This window comes from Onychostruthus taczanowskii, unplaced genomic scaffold (genome assembly GCF_017590055.1).
Source record: "Onychostruthus taczanowskii isolate IOZ18803 unplaced genomic scaffold, ASM1759005v1 scaffold17, whole genome shotgun sequence".
Classification (NCBI taxonomy): domain Eukaryota; kingdom Metazoa; phylum Chordata; class Aves; order Passeriformes; family Passeridae; genus Onychostruthus; species Onychostruthus taczanowskii.
The window spans coordinates 4,547,565-4,568,183 of NW_024498906.1; positions in this window are offsets into that span (position 1 = coordinate 4,547,565).

The following is a 20,619-nucleotide window of genomic DNA, read 5'->3' on the forward strand; positions in this document are numbered from 1 at the left end:
CAAGTTATTCACAGAGTGCCTTACCAGGGCTCTTTGTGTTTCTCAAACCCCAGCCACCAAGCCACTTTCCTGGCTAGCACCAACTTCCAAACTCCATGACAGCTGGAGCACACACCCAGCATGGGTTTTATGCAAACGCATGTAATACTGGAAATATATCTAAAGATACAACTTTTGTATCAGTAAAAGGCATAAATTCTTGATGTCATATTTTAGTGTACCATTAAATTTAACTGCCTTTGGTTTTTTTTGGGATTTTCCTCTTTTGGAGGAGGAAGAAATCTACTCTTAGCTCACACAGACAAATTCCTGGTATAAGAACTTAATTTTTTTTTGAGAAAAAATCAGCAGAAAACTGGCTGTCAACTGGCTGCTTTCTCTCTTTTCACCTTTTCTTCTGTTTCAGCTTTTGCTATTTGTCAGACCAAGAGAATTTATTTCAATTTTAAAAATCAGGTTACAATTTTAACCTCGGCCAGTAAAAGTCACTACATACACACTTTCCTTATGTCAAAAAACACAATGAAAAATTTTATACTCAGGAAATATTTTAGAAAAGACAAGAACTAGCAAAAGGAATCAAAATTCAGCCTTTACATTAGACATGCAGAGAAACTGTTGTGAGTGCTCTATGCCAGAGAAAAAAAGAAACCTGTAAAAAATAAAATTAAAAAATGTCAATTTTCTGTTGTAATGCTGCAGACTTGCAACTTGCCTTAAACAAGACTTAAGTAAATTTCAGTTGACTAAATCTGACATTATTATTCAAAAACAATGCTAAATGCAAATGACATCTAAATTCTTCCAGCACTTTTGGCTACAGACTTTGTTCTGCACCCCTAATTCATAGTGCCCAAACCAAAGCATCTTAATTAAGAGGTTAGTTGCTCTAGGCTCCAAGGATAGAGTTTTCTGGGACAAATTACACCATAGGCAGATGCTATTTTTTATAGTAGACTTTCTATATAAGTTCATTTTGGAGCAGTTTCAGATTTACCACCTGCTAGGTCTTACTAAGCAGGTGGATGTGGATGTCACTGTTGCTTGCTGCTTCTTATTCTGGTCTCCACACAACTGCCTAGCAATGCTATTGTAGGGGTCTATGCTACAGAGGAGAAAGAAATTTGTATAAAGACAGGATTAAGAGTTGAAGGCTTTTTATGAATAACGTCAATGACTTCTCTTTTTTCCTTTCACCTTTTTTGGCACCTAATACTTCCTACAATCTGGGAGACCACAAGCTCATCTTTAATATTCCCTGGAGGCCAAGTGGGATTGGGCTATTCCAGCACCTAATATCTGGATATCCAATCAGAATGTTGATGTCCAGTCTTGGTGCAATCAGCATCAGTGCTTGTATGTCAGGATAAAGGGGAAGGAAATTCTAACCACCAGAAATACTTTTCTTTTTTTTCTGGTGAGATTAGCATATTTCAGTGGGGGATTAGAAAGCACATGTGATTTCTTATAGGACTAGTTAAGTACTCAGTATAGTAGCATGCCAGTCAGTCAGTCAATCAGTCTTCTCTTGATGGAAGTGAATTTCCTTGGAGGGTTCTGGCTGGGATTGTTTGTGGTGTTTGTTTGCTTTTTAAAATATAATTTTAAATAAATATTTTCTATAATTTCATATGAACAGGAATTCCACCAGTAATAACTAAACACTCTCTTTAGACTCAGTTTCCTGGGGAGAGGGGAGAGATAAAGGAAAAAGAAGGGCCTCTGTATGACTTCTGTAGTGACACTGTCCTTGACAATGGGCAAAGGAAGGGCCACAGATGTCATTTATCTGGGCTTCTTTAAAGCCTTAGATATGAGAGGATATACAACATCCCTCTCTATAAACTGGATGGGTACAATGAGTGAACTGTTAGATGAATAAGAAAGTGGTGGATGGCCATATCCAGAGGGCCTTGGTCAACAGCTCAGCATCCCAATGGACATCAGTGACAAGAGGTGTCCCTCAGGGGTCTGTACTGGGACCAGTGCCATTTGCTATCCTCATTAATCACACACATGGAGGTCTAGAGTGCACCCTCAGCAAGTTTGCAAATGACACCAAACTGAGGGTGTAGTTGACACACCTGGATGATGGGATGCAATCTGGAGGGCCTGGACAAGCTTGAGAACTGGACCATGGGAATCTCATGTTGTTTAACAAGATAAAGTGTAAAGGGGCTGCCCCTGGGTCAGGGCAACCCCCAGTGTAAACTCAGGATGAGCAGATCGAGCACAGCCCTGCCCAGAAGGACTTGGGGGTGCTGGTGGCTGTACATGAGCTGGGAATGGGCATTTGCAGCCCAGAAAACCAAAACCATCTTTGGCTGCACCCAAAGCACTGAGGCCAGCAGGGTGAGGAAGGGAATTCTCCCCCTCTGTTCTGTTGCGATTCCACCTGCAGTGCTGCCTCCAGCTCTGGGGCCTCCAACACAGGAAGGACATGGAACTGCTGGAGCCAGTCCAGAGGAGACCAGCAAGATGATCGGAGGGATGGAACATATCTTGGAGAAAAGATTGAGACAACTGAGATTGCTCAGCCTGGAGAATGGCTTATGGATGACCTAATTGTGGCCTTCCAGCATCTGAACGGAGCCTACAAGAGAAATGGGGCAAAACTCTTTACAAGAGTGGCAGTACAATGGGTTCAAACTGTTAGAGAGTGGGTTTAGATTAAGTATTAGGAAGAAATTATTTCCTGTGAGGGTGCTGGGGCACTGAAACAGGTTTCTGACAGAGACTGTGGATGCCCCATCCCTGTAAATGTTCAAGGCCATGTTCCATGGAGCTTTGAGCAAGCTGGTCTAGCAAAAAGTGCCCCTGCCCATGGTTGGAAGTATATTTAAGATCCCTTCCAGCCCTATCCATTGTAAAATTCTATCTTTCTATGATTCTATTTCAGTGTTTGAGCTATATGACTTCTCCTCATGTCCAAATCTCTGCAAGGAAGCTGGGTAGAAACCAAGATTCTTTAAAATGTGATAACAGAGTATTCCTTTCTAAGCATTATAGCACCACTCTCAGAATTTAAGTTTCAATACTTATTTGTCAGATAAAAAGTTCTGTTCTAAAAGATCTGCTTAAAATGAAGAGAATATATTAGTAAAAATTTGTAAAAGGTCCTGGATATACTGGATACTAGGATCTGATTATGACTGGTTTGTTGTGTAGGGGCTTCTTGTAAATAATTGTTGTATTCAATGCTTATTAAGAATCCTTCACACACCTATAAATTATGTTTTCCTCCTGCTGAAGTGCATCAGAGAACCTGAAATGACATTATTTCTTGTGCATCTAAACTAATGGGTATCAAGATATTTTTGGATTCATCTGTATTCAGGGGGATGCAACACTCTCCTCTGTCTGTCTTCCTTTTATAACTGCTATTACAAACTCCTCCACTTTCTTCCTGTTTCAAAAAGTTACTGAAGAAAATAAAGTTGAGAAGATATATTTTCTTTTTCTTTCTTTCTTTCTTTCTTTCTTTCTTTCTTTCTTTCTTTCTTTCTTTCTTTCTTTCTTTCTTTCTTTCTCTTTCTTTCTCTTTCTTTCTTCTTTTCTTCCTTCCTTTCTTTCTTTCTTCCTTTCTTTCTTCCTTTCTTTCTTTCTTCCTTCCTTTTTTTCTTCCTTTCTTCCTTTCCTCCTCTTTCTTTCTTTCTTTCTTTCTTTCTTTCTTTCTTTCTTTCTTTCTTTCTTTTTTCTTCTTCTCCCTTTCTTCTTTTTTCCTTCTTTCTTTTTTCCTTTCCCTTCCCCCCTTCCTACCTCTCTCTCTCTTTCCCTTTTCACTTGTTCATTCATTTTTATCATAGATTAACCAGTCTCTTGAAGGTTTTGATGCAGTCAAGTAGATTTCTTATAAGAAAATACAAAACGGTCTCAATCACTTCACACAGAGCTGCAGCAGTCTGAAAAGCCCTGTGTGAGATCTGACCTCATTACCCAGAACTCAAACAGCTTAAAAGAAAGTCACGGAGGTTTCAGACTCCAGGGTGATGCATAGTGCTGAAAGGGAGCTTCAGACTTTATTCTGGTGAACAGTCCCAGGCCAGCAGCTCAACGTGCACATTGACTGGAGAGCTGCACATGTTGCTCTTCTACAGCCAGCCAAGGTAGGTGGATATTACTTCTGTCTTAGGCAACCTGGGGGAACATTCATATTTAATTTCTCCCAGAGCACTTTAATATTATAATTTTGCTACAGTCTTAAAGGTCAGACTTTTGGGTCACCCTTTCAAGTGGTTTCCTGTCTCATTCCACATCAGATTCAAGTTCTTCTGCAGCCCAGTAGTGCTCCTGGCCACAGGTAAAAGGCCAGAATTGTCACATCCTCACAAGCATCTAGAAGTCACAGCCGGGTGACAGCAAAACCAGGGAGGCTGATGTTTCCCCCATAGCTGAGCATCAGTGCAAGACACTTAAGAAAACCTCACCTGAAAATAAATACAACGTCAAATGTGAAAATCTGAGCTTCAAAGAGGCAGAAAAGAAATGCAGGAGAAAGAAACATAGTGTCTTTATTTAGTTTTTTAGGCAATTCTCCATACCTTGCCCACTGTAAATCATTCCTGCTTCAGTGAATGAGTGGTTGTTCTCCCTTGCATGCACACTTCAGTTCTGAGCTGCTGTTACTTTCCAGGATTATTACAAAGGGTGAGCTTTGTGTAGCCTTTACACCAACTAGAAAATGAAAACCTAGAAACCCCTCAGAAGCCAAAAGTATCACCCTTCAAATACTGATAACTGCTTGCTATTTAATTATTTTTAGAAGAAAAATCATTATTTATTAAAAGAAAAGGGTAAGAAGAATGATCAGAGATATATATTGTAATTGTCATCTGATGTTGATGGGTTTATTTGAATGCATAAATAAAATAGAACTTACTGAGAACTGCTTGTAAAATTGTATTTGTGTTTTATTCAGAAGGTCAGAAGTTATTAAAAAGAAGAGAGAGAAACTATAACTTATCAAATACTTCAGTGAATACACAGCCCTTTAACATGGTACATTATAATAAACTGAGAAACAGAAATAGTATAACATACTAACCCATAAATTAATTAGTCTTACTGTGTGGGAAAATAAAAAAGAGGTATTTTCTTTAGAAAAAAGACAGAAATCAACATTTTGGTGTGCAGTGAGAATTATTAAATCCCTTTTTTCTTCCATAATGGAATTTACCTATATGTGAGTTTTCAGGAACTGATTGGCTTCAATTATTCTTGTGAACATCTAAGAAAGACAAACCATAGACATAAAAAGCTTCTGATATTTTGCATATTCATAATACCTTAGTGAATCACCAGGAATGGCAATACTGCTCTCTGAATGCTAATGCAGAGGCAGCAGACAAGTAGAAGGGCAAAGAACATAGAAACAAACAAGATTTTTCCCATTTAAATTCACCACTTATTTTGAATACTTCTTGTATTTTTCTTTTTCCACTGTCACCACTTCCTCTCTTATCTTTTTTTTATTAAAAAATCTAAATACTATATCTACAACATATATATGATAACGTGCCTAATTTCATAGGGTTTCTTACATCAACAACGGTCACTACAAAAGACGTCATTTTTAGTGAAAAATCGAAAGATCTTCCATGATGGCAGACTGATGCTTACGTCTTAAGGATTGCTAGGTATGCATAATAGCATGGTACAATATCCCTTTTTACTCAGTCTAGCAAAGAATGCATGCTCACAGCAGGAAATCTTAATCATCGTTTATCAGAGTAGCAGGTAGGTCTGTTTTCAAAATGTTACCTTCAAAGCATATATATCTAAAACTTTCCTCAGAAGCTATTTCTATTCTACCATAAAATTAATTAGCCTTTTAGTTTCACTGAATATATTTCAGAATTTAATATGAAAAAGATGAAAAATGTACTTGATCTCTAATAGAGCAACATTTTTACACACAGATGAAAAAGAAAGCCAAGACCTCAAAACAACTCTTTAAAAAAATTGAAATCTATTTTTCTTTATGTCTGATTGCAGCTGCCATTTCAGTGATGCTTGGGAGGGACACATGTAAATTCAGGGTCACACTGTACACAATTTATTGCCTCAGATAACTTTGCAAATTACTAAGGCTCATTTAGAGGAATTCTCTGGAAGGGCACTGAGTTTCTCAGAAGAATATATGTGATGAGTGATGTCAATGCTATGCTGGGCACTAATTGTGCCATTCTAACACAAGAAGGAGCTATCTCAGCCCCTATATAAATGTGAGTATCCCAGCCAGCACCTGCCTTAAATAGAAAACTCATTTAATATACAACTCAGGCTGCAAAGCTGTTTACGGAAAAGGGTTGTGTTGATAAGCAGGCGCTAAGAGCTGTGTAGTTTAATGGAGAAGAGTTTCAACGAGGGTGTAAGGTCTCATTTGCCAGGTGTGGAACACAAGCCTCTTCCAAACAGAGAGAAGAGTCCTGTAGGTTTGATGACCAAGTCATTGCAAGTTCAGATTCCTCACATTCTCCATTCCAGAGGGCATCACAAAATTTAATACCCAGCACTTGCACCACAGAAAATTGTGGAGTGCTTTACCCAAGATTGTTACTAAAGTGATTAACACGAATCTTTGAGGTGCTGAGAGTCTCTCTGGAAATTTAATCAGAAGCAGAACTAAATTAATGTGTTCTGGTGCTTTGTGTCCTGAGGCTCAGTCATCTCAAGCTGCTCCCGCTGCCCATCTTAGAGCTACTCAGAAATTGATTGGTCTATATGTTAAGTTATGCTTCTTTCTTGGACTTAGAGGAAATTTTGCTCATCCTTTCTAAGTATCTGCTTAAAAGGAGTGACATGATCAGAGAAGTTCATATGAGTAAGGTTTTACATCTGTAAGAATGGTTCCAAGCTGGATCAACAGAGCCCTGTATTCTCAATGCCTCTGGAAATGACAGAAGGAGAAGAAGGGTGGGAAGAGCACATCCTGCCTGTTCTGATTGTGTCTGCATTCCATTTTTCAGTGCATTCCCAGGCATCTAGAGTAATTTTAGGGGTTTTAAATAGTAGATCCCTGCCTAGTCCCTTTACTGTCTATTTATTGCTCTGTCTTTCAATGAGTTTATCTAACCCCTTTTGCAGCTAGTGATGTTTGCCTTTGCAGCAGCCTACAGCACCAAATAACAGAGATTTATTACATGCTGTGAAAAGAAATGCCATCTTTTCCATGTCTGAACCTGAATTTCTGCCAGTTTCAGGAGGTGCCTTCAGTCCAAGTATTGTGAAAATTGACAAATAAATGGTCAAGGACAAGTTTGCAAATCTCCACTATATTCCTTCTGAGTTTCGTCCTATATAAACTGAACACTCCCATCCCTGAGAGTCACTTTTTAAGTCACTGGGTCACTTTGTGAGGCACTTGCTCCATCCATATGACATTTTAGTCACCATTTTTTGCACTTTATTAATTTCAGATTTAGGTACTACTTCACCGCAAGCAATAGTGTTATCCCAGCATAATTTTTGGTAAACTAAGACTCTTTCTGGGAATCCCCAGTTATATTTTGAGATTTGTTTCTTTTAAAAAACTTTATGTATTTGCAAACTCCAAAGTAGATTTACTGGTTTTGCTATTCAAAGAGTTCTTATTTCATCTTTCTGTTGGAGAAATGTCAGCTTAGGACAAATCAAATTTGTCTGTGGCAGTATATTACAACTACGCCAGCTATGAAAGTGAACTTACTCCCCAGCCTTTTTCATGCACTAGGAAGGTACAAGCCACTCTGTGTGGGATTAACTGCAGCTAACTTTAGACACCTATAGTTTAGTCGTCTACATCTGAATTAGTCACTTTGGGTTCTCTTTATAGCTATCAGAGAGAAAGGGCCCTTTAGAGTATGATTCATCTGACCTATTTAGATATCTACTTAAGAATAAGATGAATCATGTCCCATAACTTTTTTCTCCTCTTTGACTGCAGAGGGAATTAAAATATTGACTTCTGCAAATAGAGTTCATTGCACATATTCCTCTCTATGTTATTTTGACAGCATTTTTCTAACAAAAAGTTAGCCTGGGTATCACAGGATGACTCAATTGTTTTAGCAAATTTTCAGCTGAGTTCCTGCTAAACTGTAAGTTACGGCACAGCTGCTGTGGCAGGTATGATGCAATCAAGGACCTTCATAGCTTTCTTAAATGGGCTGCACAAAATAAAAGTTGAGGCTGCACAAACAGTGAACAGAGCAGGATAATCAACTCTTTGATTAGCTGTTTGATGCATTCCTCTTTCAACTTACCACTAAAGGCAAGAGTAACTCAGGGACTTTTTAATAAATGCCTTGGGGAGGATTAGAGTGAAACGACACTGAATGATCAGTGTTTATATATATACATATATATATACATATATATATATATATATATATATATACATAGAGAGAGAGAGAGGGGTAGGGAGAGGTAGGGTTTATTCTAGAACAATTTGGTTGCAATGGAAAGGAGATATGTAACCACTTTGGTTATAATTATCTATAATAATACAGCAATAGAAAAGTACAAATATAACACTTAAGAAAATATATAAAGAAAAGGAAAAAATCCCCAGGAAATTGTAAGAGTTGATACTGGAGATGAAAGTTATAACTTTCATCTGTGGATCTATACCTGTGGATCCACAGTAAGATTTGATGCTATGTTTTTGATGTCCATTGGCTGAAGTGGTAGCCTTGATCAGTCAGGGGTAGGGGAAGCTCACAAAACATAGATTTTAATGGGTTAGTAAATGTTCGGTTTAGGTGAGAACACCTTCATGAACTAGAAACAGAAAAAAGCTGTTTTATTTTTTTCATTCAGATGGAGAATCAGATAATATCCAACTTTGGTGAGTTTCAGTGAGTTATATAAGGGATCTTCAGAGCTGGTGGTGATACTGTAATCTGCTAGCACTTGTGCCTACAAAGCGTTGTAGCGCAGCATAATTGCACATTTTTTTCCAAACACTGTATTTTCTCTTCACTTTTGTTATTTAATGTTCACCTGTAAGGAACATTTTTTTTCTGTTTGTGTACTGCAGGACAGGTCCTGAAGAATCTTTCTATTCAAGGTATCTCCTAAAAAATTTTAGGCTCTTCACCCTGGCAAGACAATCGAAACATGGCCCATCCTTAACACACTTCAATATGCTATGCCTTTGCTTATCAATTTTTGTTCTTTGTTAAATGCTACACCTCAATTTTTTAATAATTTTGAGGCTTTAAGTTTTTCATTATCTCATCCGCAGCAGATCTCTTAGGTCCAAACCTTGAGATCAGTCTGAAGACTTTCTGGTTCTTTCCTTTCCTATAACATGTATTTTTTTTTAAATGCATCCTTCGTTTTTATGCATTGGGTGCTGCACTTCACATTTCTGTACAGGAAATTTCATGGCTAGCTTTCTCTGCATGACACAACTGAACACTGTTTAAAAAACATCAAGGGCTTCAGAGCCAGCCATTATCAGGATTGAAACTCACTTCTGACTACCTTCTCCTTTACTTTCATTCATTTCTTGCAGTAACTGTTTAAAGAACTGTTTCAATCTTCTGTACTTTTCCTCATATTTCCAGAATTATAGTGCTGGTGAGACTTACATTCTTCTTTTCAGAATATCTTAGTAGTTTGCTTTATTTGTCATTATCATTGTTAAGAAATTAGTCAGAAGTGTCATTCCCATACTTCCTGTTTGGCTCCCATTCTTAGGACAACCTTTGGTTTGGCAATGTGACCCATAGATTCCCTGGTTGATTACTGCCCCTTTGTGTTACCTTTAACAATCAGTTACATGCCCTCTTTTTTCTTGGCTACTTCATGCCTTTTCTATTTCTTGCTTTTTCTGTTACAAAGCCTGCAGAATTTGGCCCTAGGTCTATAATGAAGACTCCACTCCTATTTTCTCTCATTAAAAACAGTATTCTGAACGAGTCTCTATTTATTAACTAGTGTCCTAATACACTTTTTCCCTTTTTCTCTCTTGTTTAAGATTTTCTCCTTTCAATCATTCCCGATATATCTCTAAAAGTTGATTTTCTGTTATTTAGGGACTTAATTTTTCCTAATTTGTCAATGAACTAACAGATCATTCAATATTTTCAGATTTTCCATAAAATGGGACATCTTTTAAGTTTATGTATATAGCACCTAGCACAAAGATTTCCTGCTACCTGAGAATATTTCTTAAATGCAAGGAAAAATTTTTAATATAAATATAATTTATAGAGCATTATAAATAGAATTTAAATAACAATAAATTTATATTTAAAACAATTAAGATTAAATATTTACACATTAATATTTCATTATCTGTTATTAACAACAGTAATAATGTGGTATTGCAACTCTTACAGTCTTTTCTGTAATATATTGTCCCCTCTGTACTGTTTTGGTAATCAGCTCAGAAATTAACATGAAAGACTAAGGATGGGCAGACAGATTTATGAACTATGGAACAAGACTCTTTTCCCCACCTTCAAATAAACTTTTCCAGTTATTAAGTAGAATTAATTGATATTCATTTTTTCATATTCCCTATGGAATGATGATACAAATTAAGAGTAAACAAGGAAACTGCCCCTCATCAAAATTATTAAATATATGTCTAATGTGTTAGCATACTCATATACAAGAATCTGAGAGTTCTCAAGTGTAAAATATTGTTCCACAATAAATGGTATTTTATTTCACTGAACAGCAATTGCTAGGCATATTCAAATCACAGCTAACACTTCTCCTTCATCTTTTATCATGATTCAATGAAAAATTACAATTATCTCTGTGCTTTCTTCAGCAATTTCTGCAGGTTTAGACTTATGCAAGTATTTAAATTTTTGCATTCTAATATGGATGAATTTAAGGTAATGCAAGAAACACATGGGGTCAGGCAGAAAGTAACACTTTTAGTGAAATAGCATAATAACATTTAACTTGGATTAGACTGAAGTGTCATATCTTGCACCCAAAAGGGGCCTCCTTCAATACTTTTAACAGATTTTGAAGGACAACATGCTGTTTTATTTAGCATCCTATCTTTGCTATTCAGCCAGGGCACTCAGTTATAAATAAATAGAATTAATTCTGGTGAGGAACACATGACACCACCAATTGGAACATATCAAGAAAATGTGAGCTGAACAGCAGCTCTGCTCACTTCACCAGGTTGTCTAACATTTCAGCAACTTTCAGTTTTTGAAATCTGCTTACAGTCAGGGGAATCTAAGCAAATATGATACCAGATCTACTGACGTTGTGCTATCTCTGGCGCTTTGTTCCTGTGGTCTTATTGGAAACTCATTTTACTAAACCTAGATTCAGTTGGGCTGTTTTAATTTGAAGAAAAACCAGCCCAATATAAAACTGACTTGAAAATATAACATTACAATATGCTAGGAATTTAGCTTGGAGGTTGGTTACCTTTGCAGACTCCCTGGTTTTGTGAATGACCCTTCTACAAGGGTGCGACTGTAAAATGTTTTACCAGTTACTTTTACAACTAAAATTTCCTCTGAAAGATGGAGCATGATGAAATTATATTTGGGTAAAACCCACTTCTGTGCTTGTCCCAGTAAAGTCAGAATACTTTAAGAATCTTTGTTTGACAAAAATATTTCCACATATGTGCAGTCAAAAAATTGAGAAAGGCATTATGAGGAGATTGCTGTCACATTGTTGCACTGTTCCAAGGATGCACTCTGTGAACAGTGGGCAGTGTTTCCTTAGACAACTGAAAAAGAATCTCAATAAGACATCTCTGTTGCCTTGATATCAGTGACTAGCATTACATTCTGTAACTTTGTCAGTCAAAAAGCATTGTCCATATTTAGTGGAAATGAACGTACTCCTTCTTGAGGTGGATTGGGTTCCACTCCAGCTGTTGGCCATTGCAGTATCTGGTGAGATCTTCCCCATGTGTAAATGAGATCTGTGAAAGTTCAGTGAGCTACTTTGAAGTCTCATCACTTTGTCCTGTCCAAATATGCTTTAGATATTAATGCAGAGATTTTTAATTTACTGACATTATCTGTTTAATTTTCCTTTGTATCAGTCATGTATGTCAGTGGTTCTCTCTGATGTTCATACGGATATGATTTTCAGGTTTGGTGGAACAGCTAGCTGAAAAGATCCTTTTTTTGGTATCCAGTCATTAACAATGTGAAAGTACTGCCATGGTTCCCTTAAGCAGTAACTGGTGTTCTGGGCTCTATCTTTGGAATACATTTTTCCCCCTTTATTTTCACTGTAACCATGCTAAAACACTTAACATCAGAAAAAGAAAGCATGGAATATAGAACAAGAACAACACCTACTATCAAGAAACTGTTGTTACCAGCTTTCACAACTTAGAACACAGAATCATTAAAGTTGGAAAATACCTCTAAGATCACCAAGTTCAACCATTAACCTAACACTGACAGGTCCACCACTAAACTGTATCTCTAAGCACTGCAGGTTTTTTGAACACTTCCAAGAGTTATGATTCCACCATTTCCCCCTGCAGCCTGTTCCGATACCTGATCATCCTTTCAAGAAGAAATTTTTGCTTAGATTCAATCTAAACATCTCCTGGCACAACTTGAGCTGTTTTGCCTTGCCCTATCCCTTGCTGCTATCACCCTGTCATAGAAGAATATCAAATGGTCAAGCAGGACCTGCTTTCACAAACCCATGCTGGCTGGGCTGGTGCACATCTCCATGTCTGGCACAAGCAATTGGGAAGGTTCCTTGAATGTGTCAACAACTTTCTTACAAGTGATTGACGAGCCAACAAGAGATACACTACTGGACCTCATGCTCACCAGCAGTGAATAGCTGGGGGAATATGTACTGCTCCAAGGCAGCAGTGGCTGCAGTGACTGAGATGGTGGAGTTGGAGTTCCTCAGGACAGCAAGGAGAGCCCACAATAAGTTCATTGCCCTGGAATTCAGGAGAGCAGATTTTGGGGTTTCCAAGGACCTGCTTGGTAGTGTCCCATGGGATAGAGGCCTGGAAGACAGAGGGCTGGTTGAATTGCAAGGATCATCTCCTCCAAGCTCGGGAGCAATGCAGACCAACAAGGAGGAAATCAGGCAAAAATTCCAGAAAGCCTCAGTGGATAGATAAGGAGCTGCTGTGCAAACTCAGAGTGAAAAGAGAAGCTTACAGGAAGTGGACTTAAAATCCTATCAGGATTCCATCAGTGTTTTCAGAAAACTTGAAGCCACACAGGTAGTGCCAAGTGCACTTACCTATGTTAATTGCATGTGAAAGAGGACTTTGCAAATTTATGTTTCCTAAAGTTCCCTCCACAAACCCACTTTCAGATAAATTTTCTTACTGACTTTATATCCCTTAAAGAATCTCAACCCTTACATGTAAGTGCATCTGGGAGTAAGGCCTGTTAGGATTTTTGTCTCCTAGCTCACTGTGACAGGATACTTCTTTTTGAATTACACATCCTCCAGGCTAATAAATTTTGATTTCTCTGCATTGTTAGCCATCTGCTCCCATCCCTTGGGATCCCAGCTCAAGATGGAAGTTAAAAGACAACTAACTGAACCCCCCAGCAGACACAGGGCAACAGAGCTTGTACAGAAAATTAGCAAGCAAGGGAGCTGGTGAAAAGTGTTTGATTGAGACATGCATAGATGTGCACTGGCTTTTCACAAGGTCTGCTGATTTATTAGAAGCAATATAGTGGCTATAATTAAAGTTTTCTAGCTCTTCTTATTGTAATACACTCTTTTCAGATTTTTATGCATTTATCAATGTATTTTGTATTTGTATTATGTATTTTAAACAGTGGAAAAAAAGGCAAGGAATGAACCTTAAAACTCAGAAGAGAGAAACATATGGTAAGCTGAACTGTAAGAGGAAACTCTCATATATAATGCCAGCAGTCTTGAAGATCTATATTCTACTGCTTCCAGCAAATAAATTGATCTAAGCAGCAAAATAAAGATATAAATAAACATCGCCTGTGACCAGCCAACTGGATTTAACTTCATTCCCCATCACTCTCTAGGCCCAGCCAGCAAACCGTTTTTTACCCAGCAAACAGTGCACCTGTTCAAGCTGTGAACAGTCAATTTCTCCAGGAGAATGCTGTAGGAAATTATGTCAAAGGCTTTACTGAAGACACCATCCACAGCCTTTCCTCATCCACTCAGTGGGTCACTTTGGCATAGAAGGAGATCAGGTTGGTCAAGCAGGACCTGATTTTTGCAAACCCACCTTGACTGTACCTGGTCCCCTTGTTGTCCCGTATGTGCCATACAGTAATTAAAAACTGTTTTTTCACTTAATGAGATATAACCCTTTGGAAAACATAGGATATTTCATGGTGTACCTGTTATGTATTTGCTCATAAATGAGAGACTCATAGGAATTTAGTTTGTCAGACATTTTTCATGACTCTCAAAGAATCCCCAGGAGACACTATCTTTTATAAAGGGTAGTTATTACAGTTTAGCATAGCCTCTAGTTTAAAGGAAGTAAGATAATTTCAAAGACATTAAAAGGTCATTGTATGGGGTTTATTGATTGATTATCTAATGTATTCCTCAACCATTCTCATATTATCCTGTCTAAAATGAAAGATATTAATCAGGGGCCATGTTTTCATATGAAATGGCACTATTTGTGTCTGTGTGTGTAACATCTGATTACAAGCCTAAGACCAGATAGTGTACTGCTTGCTAAAATAATGAATAAATGCAAAAAAAAATAAGAGCAGTAATCAACTTTTTATCATCATGCTCAAGAGCAAGTTTCTGAAATTGTGTTTTGCTGGTGCTTTTTATCTCATTGCCAAGAAAATCTATGCCATATAGCAGTGTAGTAGGAGTTAGTAGTTAAGAGATATCTGAAATTTGGGAAGGTTGCCTTTATGATAATTATTTGATGACTTAGATCAAGAAGAAATTTATATGGAATAAATAAAAATAAATCCTTAATAAAATATAAAATTTTTATTTTATTTTACAATATTTTTATTATAAAATTTCATAATATTTATTATAAAATTTTAAAATATAATTTTATATCATTTTATTTATTTATTTATTTTTATTTATTTTATTTATATTTATAATTTTATTTTATATTTATATATTTTATAATTTTATTATAGAATTTTAAAATATTTATTTTATATTATTGTTACTATAAAATTTTATTTCACATTAATAGAAAAATCAATAATTTAAAACCAGTTTCCTTTTTGGGAGACAAAGGTAGAAATTTTAAGAGGAATTGAGGTGTGAGTTTTAATAAAACTTAGAATTGTATCTAGGAATTGAGTAATAACAAGCCAAAACAAAAATATTTTGATGAATTTATTAAATAGGAAGACCCAATTTGCTTTACAATTGGACACTTTGCTGGGCTATCACATGTAATAACAATGTTCAAGGACACCCTACAACAGCTACCTTTCTTCCATGTTGTGCCTTACCTCCCAAAACAGGACAAAACAAGCAAACAAAAAGCTCCAAAAAATCCAAACAGCAAAAAAACAGCCAAAAACCTAAAACTCCAAACTCCCAAAAAACCAAAACCAACAAAAAACTCAAAACCCCCTAAAACCACACATACACACACAAAAAAACCAACAAGCGAAACAAAAAAAAACAGAAAAAAATTCAAGAGCACTGTGCAATATTTTTCATGTGGTGTAGAAGAGTTAGAGAAGTTCATAAATAATTACTATAAGCTTTTTCTCAGGAGATATTCTTCCTTTGTCCAAAATATTCATCCACGATAGACAGTAAAGAAGTGATACAAGGTCAGCATGAATATGTAATTTACTGTATTTTCTGAGGGGTTTTTACATATTTGTGCTGAAAATTTCTGATATCTTCCACCAAACTTTTAAATTATGAATTAGTAAAAAGTAAAATCTTCAGAAAAGAGGTAAAAATTTTCAAATTAACAAGTAGGTTGTTACAAATTTATTTTGTTTTAGAGTGGTACACAGGTTCTCGGCTTCTTTTTGTTCTTCAACCACTTCTGCTGGAAGACTGAAAAGAAAGCAAGAAAATGTGACTGAAAGGGTAATTAAGTAGTTACCAGATGTATTATTTGGCTGCTTATTTTTGATCTACATTGAGTAATCAAAAATAAAAGTAGTGTCCCTATTCAAGACTATACACATTTATTGCATTATAACACAGCAGATTTTACTCCACTACTATGTCATGTACTCCAAAAAAGGGAAAGGAGATTATCTTTTACCAGGAATCACATTAAACTTTGATCTATGACCCTAATTGAAAGTGTTAATTAACACTCCTGAAATGGCTTTTCTGTGTCTCACATCCAGAGGACCTTTAGCACACTTCAAGCCTATCACAATAGAAATACCAAATTTCTCCTGTGATCAATATATGGTACAACCATGAGAAAAAGCAGGATCAAAAATTATTGATATTACAAAAAAAAAAAAAAAAAAGGCAAGAAAACAAAAGAGGATGAAATTGAACTTGTCACCTATTCTTTAAATATAGAATTTCAGGTCCCATTGAACTATTCATCCCCTTCACCTCTCACAACAACAACAACAAAACAAACAAACAAAAACCCGAAAAAAACCAAACAAAAAAGCCATTAAGACATTTTAATATCCTTATAGAAGATCCTTAGAACACTAGGCATTGCATTAGGTTCCTATCCCAGCAACAATGATTTTGAATGAAATATTACGTTGTGTACATAAACATGCAAATGCATTACAAAAAAGTAATGTGAATTTTTGTACATCTGCAGGAAAATCATTCCACAGAGGGTGTAAAAAAGGCTTTGTGAGAAAGCTTCAGGTTTAGCAGCAAAACTGAGCTACATTTCAAACTGTGGATTTCTACTGTGTTAAAACATAAAAAAAAAAAAAAAAAAAAAAAAAAAAAAAAAAAAAAAAAAAAAAAAAGAGAAAGAAAGAAAACTAAATCTTATTCAACACTAGGAAAACATGGGGAATGGTGTCCCAAATATGGATGGACCTTCTTTATATTCTGCTGCTGAAGAGGAAGGCCTGGTCCCAGAACAGACGGTTACATTGACATCATCCTGTGGAGGGATCAGTGCCCTCATGTACATTTAAAAAGCAGTTCAGGCAATCAGACCTCTGCTGGAGTCAGACCTCAGATGACTCCATTTGGTGTTTCAGATAACAAAAATGAGATGGGGTCATGAGCATATTCCCTTCTTGCAGTGACCTGTGGAACTGAAACAATCGATGGCCTTGCAGAAAGCAGAAATTGCATCTTCTTTTTTTCTCACTCTTCTCAGGATGTGTCATAAAAAGAAACAGTGCCAGTGACTTCATAAAATCTCAGAGGAAAGTTTGTTGTTGTCATTTACTTTCTCATGAAAATCGTCACATATATTGTTTGTAGATGACAGCAGGAAAGCTCAGGACAGAATGACTGATACATAGCTGCTATAAAAGCTCTGTCTGCGTCAGCAAGAATGCTTCATGACACTTAGAGAAGTGGAATTTTTTGCACATTTTTGTGGATACTACCATAAAATAGTCTGACTTTAAAGAATTTGGGAATTTTTTCATTATGTATTTTACTCCTGTAATTCAAGAGACAGTAGAGAGAGTGGCTGCGCTGTAATGAAACGAACATGGTATATTTGATACTTGTTTTCTACACTGATATTTTTGTTACATATATTATTGTTCTCTGTCTTTCTAAAATGGCTCCTTTTTTTGAGAAACATGTAATGCTTATATTTACTGCTCATGGCCTGTGTCACATTACATGATTTTCTGCTTATTCTGTTTTGCTTACATATGACTTTGAAACCAGACTGCTCTTTGCTCCTCTGATGTCTGGGTGGCATATACTATACATACTTGAAAGATCTACACCATTTGCATTTTAGTTTGATATTTTATATTCAAATTTACTTAACTAAAGGTCCTGTTAATATTTAAAATCTCAAAGATTTAGACAAGTGGAACAGTTTCATAATACCCACAGTTTTATCTTGAATCTTTTCAGTGAAGAACTCAGCCATCTTTTTTATATTATTTGCCCATATTCAGAGACATTGTGTCAAAATGTGCCGATCTACTGATATAAGCCAATGTATTCAGACATGATGCTTTTAAATAACAGTAAATGCAGGTTGAGGAATTGTTTATATATTGGCCTAATAGGATAAGTAAATTACATAATACCTGTATAATTATCACGGTATCTTTCAAAAACAAGAAATGCAAAGCATCCAGGTTTAGATGAAGATGATTTGCTAAAGGATTTTAGAGAATGTTTATAGGAGCCGAGAAATCACTATCTGGTTGCAAATGTTTTAGCTCAATCACAACTTGCCCAAAATCAACACAAACCCAGACAGAAAATTGGAAGAGCTTGGAAAAAAATTTGAGATGCATGATTTCATGGCATCTTATAATGGTTTGTGTTGGGAGGGACCTAAAAAGTCTCTTTAGTCCACCTCCTCCTGTCACAGTCAAGAACAGCTTTCCCTAGATGAGGTTTCTCAGTCTGACTTTTTGAACACTACCAGGATTCAAGGGGCCATCTCATATTCAGCCTCTCATCCACCAGCTCCCCCAAGTCATTCTTCCAGGGCTGTTCTCCATCTGTTCATCTCCCAGAGCACCCTCATCCATAAGAAACTGGTTTTCTCTTTAGCATATCATATAGATTTCTGTCCATGTTGAAAAAAAGTAAAAGTGTGTGTACAAAAAAGATACTTTATATCTGAAACTAAGACAGAAGAAGTTGTCATTTTTGACTAAAACTGCAGTTATATTACCTACATCCATAAGTTGTTGAAAGACCACTGCCTTTTGGAAAAAATATTTAGCTTGTTCCAAAAAACGAGTAAAATCCACCAAGAGCTCGTAACTCTCTTAAACATAGTGTTTCATGCTTTTTCAAGGCACATTTGGAGACCTCCAGTGACAGGCTCAGAGTCATACCAAATATTTTATACTGGAGTTAAAATTCACTCAGAATGAACTCTACTTCTATATTTCTTGCCTACAGTTATTTTTCAGTTATAAAAGAAGAAATCCTCCAATTGCAAGTTGTTTGATTTTGCTTTCTTTCTATTTGTGTTTTTAAACAGCTCTAGTACCAAAACAATTACAAGCAGAAAGCTGAAGTTTGACCTTCATTGAGAAGTACCTTTGCTCCTGTAAAAACAGATTTTGCTTTGACAAAATGTTTCTACAAATTGCAGTTCTGAAGAGTGAGTAGTCCCTTGTGTAAAACTTTAATAATTTTTGTCTGACATTTGCAATTAAACAAATTAATGACAATTATGACATGAGGCTTTCTGAGCTAAAAGAGTGATGCATTTTCATGTAACCTTCTCTATTTCAGCCTGTGGTTTCATTGACAGTTTTCTTACATTTGTAGAATCAGATAATTTTTTCTGCTTCTTTATCTCACAAATATAAAATGAGGATGCCAGTTGCTCTCACCTTTGATGTACAGATTTCTAGTCATGCAACAAAGGTAGAATTTTAGATCTGAAATGTACCACACAAAGTTTCATACGGGTTTTGAGTTTCAAAGAGATTTTCAAACACTGTTGCAAGGCTATTCCCATATAACTATCACTTACACAGGAGTTCAGCACAAATTTACAAAATAAAAATATTTTATTCTCTAAATTACATAAATTTCTAAAAATTATTTTATTTATCTTTTAATTAATTAAATTCCTTATCTGCTTCATGAGTAGCACCAAAAATACCTCTGTGAATAAGGAAAAAATGCCTTCTGGCTTTCTGTCTTTTCATATGTGTGGAATTGTCATAATACCTAACATGTTAATGAGTGCCAAAAAGAATACAGATCAGGCTGGGTCTGAAATGATAGTACTGTTATCACTTGTAAGTTTGATATTGAACACTGATATAGAGAATATGTATATAGAAACAAATGCCATATATAAATATTAATGAAAAACAGTTCAGCATGAACAGCAGAAAACAAAATTCATCCTGCCTCCCTTTCTCCCTGACTGACACTAAGAAATGAGAGCTGGAATATTGACATAGGCTGTTGGAAAGACTAAAGTGTCTTTTATGTCACTTAAAACAGTTGGGAAAAAAAATAGAAAAAGAGAGGCAAGTACCTGAACATTATATTTCAATGAGCTTCACTAAATAATTTTAGTGAATGAAGACTTTACCTGTTTGTTGAAGCTCTACTTATTCAAAGAATCATAGAACCATTGAGGTTGGAAATGACTTTTATTATAATGTAGTGCAACTGTTAATCCAGGACTCCCCTGTTTACTACTAAACCATATCCCCAAATTTCACATCCACACACCTTTTGAATTCTTCCAGGAATGGTGAATCTGGCACTTGCCTGGACAGCCTGTTTCACGGACCATCCTTTCAGTAAAGAAGTGTTTCCTAAAATCCAATCTAAACCTCCCCTGTCACTTGTTACCTGGGAGAAGAGACTGACATGCACCTGACCACATCCTCCTTTCAGGTAACTGTAGAGAATGATAACGTCTCTTCTCATCCTCCTGTTCTCTTGGTTAAACAACCCCAGCTCCATCAGCTGCTTCTCTTCTCTTCTGCTCTAGACTCTTCTCCAGCTCCATTGTCCTCTTCTGGACATGCTCCAAACCCTCAATGCCTTTCTTGTGAGGGGCCCAAAACTGAACAC